This window comes from Melanaphis sacchari, unplaced genomic scaffold (genome assembly GCF_002803265.2).
Source record: "Melanaphis sacchari strain LSU unplaced genomic scaffold, SCAv2.0 Contig1_pilon_pilon, whole genome shotgun sequence".
In the NCBI taxonomy this organism is placed as follows: domain Eukaryota; kingdom Metazoa; phylum Arthropoda; class Insecta; order Hemiptera; family Aphididae; genus Melanaphis; species Melanaphis sacchari.
The window spans coordinates 6803598-6818835 of NW_020270976.1; the positions used below are offsets into that span (position 1 = coordinate 6803598).

A 15238-nucleotide genomic window follows, 5' to 3' on the forward strand; every position below is an offset into this window, starting at 1 on the left:
GTATATATAATAATACATGGGTGTAGAAGATATAGTAACGATTATAGGTAGGCGCAGACATAAGGACTACGTGCATAAATTATACATTTAAACGATATTAAATTATTAAATATGACTAAAAATAAATACTTTTCAAAACTGAATCGAAATCGACAGTAAACTATCAAAATTGTCACGCTCAGACTTATACGTTTACCAAATCCTGTTAGAGCACATTTACGGTGTTACCTAGCTGCAAAATTAAAAAAAAAAAAAATGATAGAAAAACAAAATCCAATGATCATACATTCATAACATTCTTTTTTTATCAAACAGACCAAAATAGTAAATTAATAAAATATAACCAATGTATTTTATTGTTAACTTCTATTTTATAATAAACAGAAAAAGTATAAACAGATGATGGTATGAAATTTTGGATCTCCTTAGTAAATATTATAAATGAGGCGAATACAAGCTGTAGGTTGATTTATAGTATCAGCAGAATTTTTGGAGTGTTTTTTTCGTTCAACTTAAAGATATTTAATTATTTTTATAAGAATACAAATACCCGACGATGGTCATTGTACTTCATCATGTATAGTTATTAGTAATATCTCACTATATTATACAAATTAAAAATTGAATTTATGCAGACAGGATATATGTTTATACGAGTGATTGTAAAGAAAGATGCTTTTGTAAAGCTTACGTTAAAATATATTTATTTTAAAATAATATCAAACTTAAGTACAGAGTTAAATGACTCTGTCTAAAATGAGTTAAAATATTAAATATAAAATTTAAAGTATTAATAGTAAGACCAACACAAGCGACACATTTTTATACCTCTAACATTCAACGTTCTATATGTTAGTTTGGATGATTAAACTAAAGATCAGTGATTCTCCTCCGCCGTGTCACGCCCCCCAAGAACACGACAAGATATTGTGCTGTTATTAAAGAAAACCGACATAGTGTTATTACACGATCTCCTTAGGGTTTTTATGTGAATCATCTCGTTATGATCGATTTTTTGAATGTTATACTATTCTAAGAATCGTTAAGCATCTTTTACAAATATTTAGTAAGTGAAACAGCCAAACCGGTATTAATAATTTAATTTTGCAAAAATAATAAGATGACACCATATTTCAATTTACTACATGCGAAATCTTTCATTAAAAGCAGCATATATTTATTTTAAGATATAGACCTAAAATCCTAATATATATGTATAATATACAGATACCTATGACTCACAAACAAGACAGAACGTTGGGGACTGTGACGACGTAGTCAAGTGATAGAATTATATTAAGACGTAACGGCGGTCCATGCGGACATATATCGTTGACCGCGGCGATAATAATAATAAATGTATCTATTTACAGGCTCCATCGTTTATATAATAATATTATTATTATAGCGTATAATACCATAGTGGCTTTAGAGCAACACACAGTAGCCAGTAGCTGCTGCACTACCGTTGCGCAGCGAGACTAATGAATAAACGAATGCGCTAGAGTCAAAGGTTTCGAAAATTATTATCGATTTCGTCATCGAAGCGATTGCGATTATAAAAAAAAAATAAAAATAACGAAATCATCGAAATGATACGTGTATAATACGCATTATCATTGCGCTCGACGCTAAAGAGTAATAATATGTATAATCATCATCATATACGTAATCCGTAATATTGTAATAAATTATAATACTATATGCCAAGTCCAATAATCTGACCGTGAATATTATTATTATTATAGGTATTGCTATTACAGAGTATTACAGAGATAGCAAGTGTACGAGAGTTATTACGCGTAAACGGCATCGTATTTCACCGGACCCCGCACACACGAAATTTAAATGAAATTTTATTTTTTAATTAGACTTTTTGTTTTCCCGATACGACGATGATTATTTTCGATTCTTTCAAGTGCAATAACCGCGGCGGCAATACAACAATGCAACTACGATAATAGTAATTATCGTCATCGCAATCGTAGATGTTGCCCCGCAAGCGCCCTGTGCGCGCGATGGCAGGTCGGGCCGACCTATCACGAATGCAATTATTATATATCGACGGCGGTCGCTTTGTGATCCATTTCAATACGTGGCGTGCGCCGCTGCCGTCGAGACACGCCGCCGCCGTCGTTGACGCGTGTAATATTTAAATACGCGACGATAAGTCGGTAAACGCGCAAGCGCATGTGTACAAATAATTATTATTATTTTATTTGTACCGCAGTAAGCCCACGCGCGTAGGCGCTCGACCGGAATATTGGCAGAGAAGTATAAAAAATAAAAATAAAAACCGCACAGATTGTAGAGCAAACGCGATCATTGCCGAACGACGACAACGCGCGCGAATGGAGAATAATAATAATCATAATATTATTGCGAATTCAATGCACGTGTATACACGACGATCGTGTGTAATTATTGCGATACAGTAATACAACATTTTATAATATATACACACTCACACGCACACGCAACCAGTTTTTTTCCAACATACCGTTTTAAGGCTTTCGCGGTTCTTGCATCACAACCCCGTCGTCGTCGTTGTCGTCGCATCTGTTCATTTCTCATCCATCCGCCTGTGTCCCGTCTTTTTCGCACAATGACGAAGACCGTCCTTTTTACCGAGTAAACACTACCACACACGTCCGTGTTCGAATGTCGTCGTCGTCGTCAACCGCCGAGGAAACTGCACATTTGCGCGCGCGAGTTCTCACGCGGCTGATAACGCCGTTTAGCTCTTTGAATGCCCGTTGCTGCAACCCAGGTGATGTGCACACTGTGCACAAGTCGCCGGAGCAGAGGAAAAAACGCGTAAATAACAAAAATAGTAATAATCGTACAACCCGCGACTACACCGTCGTTGTGGTTCGACGTCTCGGCTAAATCTTGCATACCCGGTCACCGGCACGTTTCCCGGTTACCGAACGTTCGGAAATCGTCATCGGCCGGCGGCGTGTACGTGACCAGACCCTATGTCGAGGGATTTCCATCGCAACGAGAATAGTTGATCACCGCGCTCCAGCGCAATAATGATAACAATTATACACCTATCCCCGCGGTGCATTATATAACAACACGATTGTTGTCATATTATATACAATTGAATACCTAGGTACTATGCGTCACGTCGACTCGATAAAAATATAATACTGTATGACAGGTATATGGTTTACAAATTCCGAAGATCGCGGACCGGGGAGAAAGAAAAAATGTCGCCATTATTCATTACCGTTCCTCGTCATTTGCTCTCCTCCTCCACCGCACCATCACACAATCACAACCCCCTAAATAAACCTACTGAAAAGGGTGTACGGGCTGCAGGACAGCCGGGTGCTTTGCTGTCGTCATCGTGACGTCCAAGTAGACGCGTGTCTATAATAATACAATAGTGGTGTAGGTAGGTACTAGCTAGAATCCTTGGGCGATCGTTTGACGAATAAAATAATTGTGATAAACGACAAAAATCATTTTGAGAAATTTAAATTTAACGTTAAATTTGCTGTAATACGTAACTTTCGTTCCGGGGAGCGAGAAAAAAATCTTATATGCATCGAGAAATTGAACGAACGGCGTGCTTCGGAGAAAGTATATAATATAGTAGATACGCCGACGATGCGATCTAGATGATAGATATCGCAAGGAAGAGCGGCGCGAAGCATTCCGCGTATGCCCTTTGGCGAATTTCTTCGATTCGAGTAGAAAAAATTACGTGTTTTCACGATAAAACGCGCACGTACTATGTCATGTTTTATTACTGGTAACCACTATTACATATTATTATACTGAATTATACATCAACAGGCAACATTCAGCAATAGACAATAAATAATAGTTAACAAGAAACTCAACGAAATCGCCAATAATGTATCTAATATTGTTTTTACATAAATTATTATTTATTATATTATGCGAGTTATGTAACTAAAAATAATAAAATACTGTCAATTTTTAATCGACGATTGTATAAATCATTATATATGTATTTTGTTTTTAAATATTTTCAGCCGATTTTTTGAAATATAAATAATAAAGTTATATTGTTAGTGGTACAGTAGTAAAAATAATACAATTTTTGTAGTTATATGACAATTGTTAATGTTATTATAACGATCACTGGTTATAAAATATTATTATAGTGATTATTGGTTATAAAATATTATTATAATTATTAATTATTATGAAGATTATATTGTTATATTACTATTATAATAAATTGAGATCACGCATTTTGTACAGATAATATAGTCCAAAGATAATTCATATTATAAATTAGCTTTGATGCATATAATATGTATATGACCAAACAGTTAGTATATTTTATCAGCTTAAGTAATAATTCTAACATATAATAATATATACAAAGGTTACGCGAATAGAATAAATTATTCAATTTCCTGAAAACGAATAGTTTCGGTTACAAACATAAACAAAAATGTTTATGCGCCATAAAAAAAAAACATTCTGTATTTTGCAACAACAAGGTCCCTATATAGTATAATAAAGACGATAGGCGCATAATATATACTAGGCTAGGTATGTGTTATTGAGGTCTTGGGGAGGTGTTGCGTTGTCTATATATATTTATATACTTGTATAAGTACTTTCGATGTTTGTCACGCGATGCACGAGGAGCTGATGAATAATAGGATTTTCCACACGATCTGTACTTCGGTTTTGAGTGGATTGATAATATTATTTTTTCTTATTAACGAGTATAAACAGTAAACTTACTGTTAAGTACATATCTCATACTACTAGTGTTATAGGAAATCATGTCTACACCAATACAACTGCAGTCACGATTTATCGTTGAATCCCCTGGTACTAAATTATGTATAATTTTACATATTATTAGATTAATTATCCATTTACGTTTCCTTACAATGAGTTTTTGATTTAATTTAACAGGAAGTTTTTAAATATTTAAATATACTATATTCAATGACATTTTGAAAACTAATATAAATATAATCGTATTAATATACTTAATTCGAATTTAAAACTTTAAACTCATTTCCATGATTCCGTATAAAAATGAAAATTGAGTAATAGATTAGTGGCAAATTTTACTATTATTCTGTCGATAAGCTACTACGTAGTGGCAGTTAATTGTTATTTTGAGAGTTCTATTTAACGCCATTAGTGTAGTTTACATGTTTTTAATTAAGTAGCTGGTATTATTTTAACGAAAACCAAGGCCTCCTAACACAAGTCTCATGAGTAACGCATTAAACTCTCAAATCCAACATCGAGTAAATAAATATAGGCTACATATATTTAATAAATGTATTATAGTACCATTATAATTATAGATATATTATGAATTATGATAGTACCAATGATAATATATTCTGATGCGCTAGATAATGACGTAGTATACTGTAATACTGTATATTATAAAATAGACAGTACGTAATAAGAAAAACATAATTATGATATAAAATATAATAATTATGGTTATAACTGGAAATATAACGATGCTAAATAATTATTGTAGTTAACGATATGATTATTAAGTAGCTAGATCTTAAATTATTATTACAATTCCTAAAGTCGGAAAAGATAAACTATTTTGTCTATTGAAACTTGAAACGCAAAGGAGACGGATTATTTCAAAAATAGCAGTTCGGAGTAGCGATTTACACCATGAAATAAGATAATAATGTTGTCACTTATACATTTTATTTTGACCTTAATGTGTTCTTTCGCAAAATTATAACAAAGCATCCTATTATACATTATTAATAAACAGAGAAAGGAGGACACATTAACCAGAACGTTTTGCGTAAATTGAATTAAAAAAGAAAGAAAAACGATTATGTCATTTTTTTACAATAGAAAATATTTACCATTTGGGTGCAAATCATAAGTAAGAAACACCACAGTTGTGGGTCTCTCTTTGCACTCTATAATTCTATACAGATCACTTAACCCGGTTTATACATGGACAATACAGTACAACAATTCGGTGGATCAGACTGGTTTCAACCATTCTGCTATGGCGACGCGGAGTCGGGTCAAGTAGCAAAAACACCAGCGGGTTGTCAAATCGCATTAATTTTTTTCCCCCACACCAGATGAATAATATTGTTACAATAGCGGTTTACATAAAACTACATACCACGGAATAGGTGCGTCATAATGGTAACGCTCGATCGCGAGATGTTTATATTGACTTTTTATAAATGTGAACCTATATTTTTTTTATAGTACCTACTTAATAAATACTTGTTCTGCGAACGATCATAGATTGTGCGAGATCTACAAAAAACCATAACGGGAATTTCGTCACCGCTTTTTTACATTTTATTGCTTTTAATCGTCATCATTGTTTGAAGATGTATTTTACCCTTTCTTTTTTTGGCATAGACGCTCATAAATTCAACCCGTAGTTTATTTGTATGTATATGTATTTATAAAAAAAATCAAAACATTTACAATTTCAGGTTTTTTACACAAATATATCAATACAAGATCGCAAACCAACCACCAGGTGTCTACTGTGTATGTATTACATACAGTATATTGTTTCACGAAAACGGCATTTAAGTCTACTGGTGTGCGCTTGTGCGTACGAGAGAAATCGTTCAAGCAAATCGTATAACCACAAAATCTTTGAGCTGGTTTTCCCCTCTCCCTAACTCGACTTTGTTTCTTCTTCGGTCAAGTTGTATACACATATCATACGGAAACAAAATAAAAGTGACTACAATAACAGAGACGATTTGGATATTAGCTTAATGACATAGTTCTTGTGCGTGCGTACATTTACCTACCCTAAGTTTAGAGTCTTTCTGATTGTTATCTCTGTGACCGTCATTGTCCATCATATTACCTGCAGAGATACAAAGCCTCGTCGAAGTTGAGCCACCACGTAGTATGATTATGATATAATTATAGTTATTATTATCGTACTTTTATTTTATTTCATTTATTATTATTTTATTTTTTAGACTGTGAGCCCGCCACCGTTGTCGGTCTTTATCCCGGTCTTTCATGCTTAGATAGTCAAAAAATCACCGTATATAATATATGGGATGAGTACACTCATCAAAAAAACTAGCTATACTAACTATTAAATACAACGTATTTCGAAAATTTTTGTTTGGGATAATTTAATACACATATACAAAATAATATAATATTTTTGGTTTATGAAATACGAATTTAATATGTTCAAAGAAATAAAAAATAATTACGTTTTAAATTACAAATTTTATGAAATAATGATATATTTTAATTGAACAATAACAAACAATAACTTCAAACTATGTTATATCATAATGAAATGCATTGTTTCTAGATCTCAACACTAAATTGCAGTTATACAATATTACCAGCTGTATTACTGATCTATACTTTATATAGTCGTTTTGGATTAAACACAAATCACAATGCAATTAATTAGATACTGCACATTAGAATATATTATATAATTATTATATTGTTCAAATATAGTCGATTATAAGAGCGTAAGTTTTAAGTACAATACTTTGTTAGTTAAGCGAGGTCGGCATATGTAAATGTCTTGTAAATTCTATAAGTCTCCTAAATTATTAAGTGTCATACAAATTCGTATAACATATTATAGACTAGGTAATATAATAATAAAATTGAGTACAGTCGTAAAGGTTTACATCGTAAGAAATATTAGATAAAATCAAGTAAATATTGATAATTGCAGATAACCAATTGATATATACATTTAATATAAAATAATAAATATATCATTAATTCATAAATCTATTAAATATACGACACCTAATATACAGATGTATGATAATATTAACATATATATTATACATGACTGCATGGAAAGTCACGAATTAAGATAAATATTGTTTGCATTAAGTGTAACTCAAGTATAAAACATTTTTATTATTAGAATACCAGTTTTACAATACTAATACATAATATAAATTTGGCATTAAACTTTTAGAATATCTTATGAATTATATTAGGTATATAGTAATGACTGACTACTACCAGCAATAATGGGTATAAATGATATAATTTGAGTAAAAATGTTAATAACTATATGTACAACAGTAGATGTCAAATAAAATCTAGTCAAGTAGTTAAAAGAGAAACTAAAGGAAACAAGTTTATCAACATATATATGTAGTGATTATTCAAAATGTTCTTTGAGCCTTGACTATAGTATTTTAGTAAATATATTATGAAATATGTTTAGCAACTAGTAAACATATTACTACCGTTACATAAATATAATACCTACAATATATGATATTACGTACTTAACTTTAGGAAAAAATTATATTCATAATAATTTTAATATAAATTATAAAATGGATATACCGACGTTTCGCGTTAAAAACTTTATACACTTGCTAATAATATAATTTTAATAATTTAAAAAGCTTTTTTTAGACTGTATAAAACTAATGAACTAGAATTACTTAAACCAACTATCCTAATGAAATTATTTTTTTTACTTTTATTTTAGCCATCTGGTTATATTGCATGTTTTTACTGGGCATCAATAAGAGCCGACAGCCGGACAGCAGGGATGTGTATCTACTCACCCGACACATGACTATATTGTCGGATGACACAAATCATCAAATTTCACTAGTATTTTCTGACCTGCTGAGTTAGTTTGAAAAAAAATACATAATATGAAACTTCTTTTTATAATAGTTCGTTTTTCACTAAACCACCTGGATATTATCTTATGCTACCTGTCAAAAATGAATTATAATATACACGAGAGTGCGCGTCAAAGTATATGAACTGTAGCAGATACTATAATCGTTAAGCGAAATAATTATTTATTAATTGATTAAGAAACTATTAAAAAAATGAAATATTAAAATTATATAACATGAATTATTCAATATCTACTATAAATTTAAAATTTCCATTTCATTTCATTTGAAAATTAAATAAATTATAAGGTATAGAAATGTACAAAATTGTATTACACATAAAAAAAAAATTATGAGAATAACTAATCTACTGAAGAAACTTAAGTTAAAATATTAGGAAAAGTTAGAAGACAAACAATAATTAGTATATATATATAATTTAAAGAAAATCCATACTAAAATAATACATACATTTAAGAAATATTTAATTTATAATTATGCATAAAACTATAATCAGTAAAAGAAATTAATCATGTCATGTTTTCATTTCAACAATAAATAAATGAATGAACTGCACAGTCACAAAAAAATATAATCTATTGAATCTTTTGTAAGATATTCAATTTATAATATGCAGTTTAAAATATATATTATGGATAATATAATAGTTTAAATTTATTCAAACAGTCGGTCGTAACTAGTACCAAAAATAATAATAACTAAATATCAATAACATAAATTTTAACTTCCATGTATTTCTGGCAGAAAATATTAAACAAAAACTATTATTTAAAACACTCAAAGTCCAATGAAAGGACGTTTTGCTTTGATAGCGCAAGGTCAAAAATATCCTTAAGCTACGAGTCCTTACAATAATAATAGGCTCGATAATATCTGGACCAATTAAAATGACCATGGGTCAAGATTTAGTTATTAGATTATAAAATAATAATACCATTACAATAACAATAATAAAAATAATTTTAAGAATCACTTACAATATTGTGTATAAATATCAGTGAAGTGCATTCGTGATCAATAATCATGTTGAATATATAAAATAAGTAAAACGAACACTGCCTGATGAATTTACGTTTTCTATTTAAATCGCTTCGTTCCAGCGTCCACGACCACAGAGACACGTTTCAATTTTATTATCTTGTGACGAAGGCCAATATTTTAAACAGTATTTTCCAGACTTTCACACGAATGTGAGTGCAAAAATAGTAACACATTAAATGTAGAAAACAAGGATAAAATGCATATTATTGATGATAAATAAACTATGAAGTAAGTATCTAATTGAATGATTTAATTTAAAACAACCACCGATCCAATAAATCAAATATCAAACATTTCTTAATTAAAATCATTAATTATTTTAAACCGAACTCACTATTCCTTTTACTTTGGTAATTTATAGAAATTGTAGTATAATAAATAAATGATTATAATTGTAAAAAAATAAAAAGTTATAAGATTAGACACATAGAAAGAAACAAAATATATACTTCTAAGAACGATTACGTCAAAAAACTATATTTAAATAAATTTCATATAAAATTAACGAGTTATGTACACATTGTAGTTGAACTCTTAAAACAATAAAAAATTTAAATTAAATATAAAAACAATATTTTTTAGTTGCAGAGATATAGCTTAAAATAAAATAAAAACTTATAAGACCTCCAATAAAACATTGAAAGTTATGGATATTTGAAAAATTTTCACTAGGTACTCTAAGACGTACGTAGAACGTTCTATTATTTATGACTTTATGAGTTATACATTTATGACATATGCATTTGGCTTCTGGCCTCTAAGCAAACAGAAAACATATTATTTGAAAAAAAAAATTAATTGATCATTAATAATTGTTCATATTTTAAAAATAAAGTAATACATTAAATGTATACGATCTTAGCGACTGTAAATTGCTTTATTTGTCAATCCAAGGTTTTTTACAGAAAACGTGTGAAGGTTAAATCTGATTTGTCTGCTTTCCTAACACACCCTCAAATATTAACACATGTATTGTATAGGTAGGGATAGGAATATAAACATTTTTTAAATAATTTGTTTATTGTATGATAGTATAAATGTTTTAAAGCACGCATTCCGCATAAACATATCGATTAAATTTATTTATACATAATGGAAAATAAACTGTACGATAAGACATGTCATGTATAACGCCATAAATTATCTTTATAAAATTATAAAAGAAAAATGTATAAAAGTTTTTTTTTTTATCAAAAGTGCATTTTTATTGTAAATATAAAACTATTAAAAGAGGTATTAAATAATGAATAGTGTATATAATATGTGTAATATATACAAGTTTAGTAGTAAAGATTAACTACTAACTATATATATACATTACATATATTATGGACTTATATATAATTGAAATACAATATAAGTTGATTTCATATATTTTTTAAAAATAAGGCTGTCATTATATTAACTATAATAATTTTATATTATGAAGTCCTAAAATACTATTATAATATTGTGTTTAGTTATACTTGGCTTAGCTAAAATTCTCAGGATGCTTTTAAAAATAATTATGAAAAACTACAACTAAATTTTAGAAATTTTCCGCAAATAAGTTTTTAATACAATTTATTTGATTTTAGATTCTGAGCAGAGCGTCATCACAATAAATATTGATTTTACAACAATATGTGTTTTTCAAATTTTTTGTTTGTCTCTGTCATCACTTTTGACGCGGTAAAATAACATCAATTTTTAATTTATGTTGTAAAAGAAGGAAGTTGTACTAATACCAAAAATCGAAAAGAATTATATCTATAAATAATAAATTTAATTCATATATTATAATAAAAGTATTGGTAGGTATGCATGTGTTTGTTTTTTTTTTTTTTTGACCGAGTATATTTAATTTCCCAAGATCAATTATAATTTTGGCTGTCAAAATAGAATTAGTAGAATCAACGAACATTTGAATTCAGTACTAGCTCTTGCAGACTACGTGACCTGTAATGATTGAGCAAATTAAAATGGACAATGTCCAATCTGGCACATTTACAATATCCAAACAATCCCCAGACAAATCTTAGTCAATATAAATAAGACAATTTGGGACATATTTACTATCGCATCTGTTAATAATAATTAATAAATGCGTAATCTCATTTTATTTTTACGAGTGGAAGTAAATATCTACAAATTCTAAAGCGTATATTATTTTACAATCACGTAATTAAACTTTTAAAAACTCAAAAATATAGAAGATCAATAATCTAAATACGACATAATTTACTTTTTAATTATACAATTAACCTATTATATTTTAAATAACAAAAATAGCTTATTTTTTCATAGTTACAACAAATATTTTTCATTAAGAAAATGCGAATTAAAAAAATAATTACAATCATTACTCATGCAAAATATTATTAAAATGAATAGATTATAATATTATATAATGTTAATAAGACGAATTTAAATTTTTAAGAAATTGAAAGATCATGAAATATAATCATATTCAACCTAGTTAATTTGAATAATATACAAATATATTTAATAATATTTTTTAATCATTTACAATGTAGATAAAGTAATACAAATTTAGATTCTTAATTTTAATAATTCCAAGGTAATGAAGTGTATTAATGAAAAAATATAAATTCAAATATAAACGAATTCACAAGTAAAACTAGTTTAAACTTTAAAAACCAAAATAACTTAATTTATTATACTTCACCCATAGAAATACCTAACACAAACTATTTTTAAGATATACTTATAGTAATATTTATAATCGAATTATAAAGAATAAAACATATTACAATTATTTAACTATACAAATAAAAAAATAATATTTTTACATTTCACAAATAATATATATATATATATATATATATATATATATATATATATATATATATATATAATAAGCAACAGGTTTCAATTAAACTACAAGAGCCATAATAATTGTTCTCTTATATTTAGTTTAATTATAATAAAATGAAATATTAAAAAAAAAAATATATATTAGAATGATCAAAATATAGCTTTATTTATCAGGACTATACTTCAGTTATAACAATAGTAATGATACTACATTTTTTTATCTAATAGGTACACGACCGTAAAAGAAATAATAAATCTAATACCCTGATATTACATCAATACATTCACAGCTGGTATCGTGCAATAGTTCATTAGAAAAAATTATACATATGTGTTTCACTATCTGATGGCCACAGATTAAAATAAGCATAGACTACGAGGCTTCTGTCCGGGGCTATTACATCGCGTTGACCGTGAATCTCTCTACATTAAGAATCAAATGAGCGCCATTAGCGCGACTAGTTAGGCAACAAATTAACACGCAGGAGACAATACGACCGGTTTTAAGTTTTTTTTATACATTTTATTTTACAACATTTATCTTTGCCATACGTGCGTCTCTTCCTTTTTTTTAGACTGGTTAGTGGTTTCAGATTACCCGAGGGCGTGCTGGTAAACACAAACTAGTTTGCTACCCTGAACATATTATTTGTATTTACTATTTACCGTAGGTACAAAAACAATCTTTATCGTTTTAACTAGGATAATAATAATAATTGATAAAATAAATAAAAGAATAAACTGTATCAATAAGATTTATTATAAATATCGTAATTTTATTAAGTTCAAGTGTTACACGTAATATAATAATAATATAGTAATTATATCATTTGGAAAATGATCTTTAGTATTTTATAACTATTTAAATTCGTATTTTTATTAGTTGAACCAGAGCACTGAAGGTACACGTGTTCGTGCAAAGTATTCCAACAACAACTGCTTATTTTCCATACAAACAAAAAGGGGTACAATACATTTTACTTCGTCAACTAAACACAAATTAAAACAATAGAAGCCCCATTACCTACTACCTATACTATAGTATAGTGTTTTTCTCATACATAAATAAAATACCCATACATGACCGAACAATGTGTTTGTGTGGGGGTGGGGAGGCACACCACTGGCACTTTGAATTACGCATTCGGTAAAACGTCTATGCGACTTAAGAAAGAAAAAAATACGACAAAACGGTCACTGTATGTCTCATCGGAACAACGCGGCTTCTGCAAGAAAACCAGTTCTATTGTACATAACGTTTGTATACTGCACTGCAATGAAGGGAGGGATAATCGTGACGTGTTCTCCAGCTGGTTTGGACCGCGGAGTCTGCGGTCGCCATTATTATAGAGGACTTTTTTTTCTCCATTTATTAATAAAATAAATGCGTCATATACCAACGTATTATACTCTATAGTTAAAAATGATATTGTGCCTACATTTTTTTTTAATCGAATCTAATTTATTTTTTACAAGACTACTGTAAGAACGGTAAATATGTATGAATAATAAAATTATTTAACATTTTATTTCAGTAAATAATGCATATGTTACTAATATAGGTAATATATCTTTATTATTGCAGTATAATTTAAATTTATTAATCTAAAACAAATATACATAAATAACTATTATAAAATAGCCTCTTTTTTCTAAATGTTTCATAGAATTGAATAAATTAACAATAAAAAAATAGGTAGTATAAAGATAAGTAATATAAAATACTTAAAAATAATATATATATGTATAAAAGATACATAATATATATTTTTGAATGCTGATGACAAATTTCATATCTTAATAATTTAAGGACATTTTTAAGCAACTGTAGTCTACGAGACAACAAAACAATTACCAAAACTGCTTACTGATCTAAAGCGCAAGATCATTTCATAACAATAAAGTCTAAGAGCGTAATGAGAGTTCACTTTATTGACATACACCTAGAACGGAGCTTTGTATTTCGCGCAATTAGGTATTGTTCGATGGTGACATGCTACTTTTTAAACCCTCAATCTTTTTGTCCATGCAGTAAGATAACGACAAAACAGTAACAATAATAATATAACCACATTAAAAAACGACAAAATAATAGTCTAAAAATTGTCATTATTATGAGTAACCACAAATAGAATTACATTTATCAGTTTATGACTAAGGCCGTTAACTTTATTTCGTGAAGCCATGATATTTATATTGAACTGCTTAAAATACTAGTGAACCATAAATATCGTATCACGTATTGCGTACAAAGCGCAGCTGAGAACCGACATTTTCTCTTATAAAAATATTCTCCTTACAAATCATCAGTTGGACCGAATGCACGTCACTAAAGAATAAGCCGTGTTTATAGAGAACGGGCAGGTGTACAAAAAGGTAGATAATGCATTAATACCATCATCGAGGGGACCCTACGATTAAATAAAAAAAAGATATAATAAATTATATTTTGACTCCAGTTAAGAAGCGAAACGTGTCATTGTATACCTACTGAAAATAGTAAATGGATGCTCAAAATATTTAATACTACTATATGATACTACGTTATTTTAAGATTCAAAAATAAAATATACTTTATTTTTCTTTTGACAGTATATGTCCTAATATATTTTACTCACTTAAAGTAATTATTTTTAAAATGCATTATAGTCATTATACACAAAGTCACAAATTAATGCAGCGTTTAGCAAGTGAAAAAATATTTCTTTTAATGTGGGCACAATTTTAAAATCAATGGTACTTAA

General features: G+C 28.7%; 1 protein-coding gene across 1 annotated transcript in view; it reads right to left on the reverse strand.

Annotated features, from left to right (window-relative positions):
- The window catches only part of LOC112593168 (semaphorin-1A-like), a 62534-nt gene that overhangs the window by 35749 nt on the left and 11547 nt on the right, over nucleotides 1-15238 (reverse strand). The window lies entirely within an intron of this gene.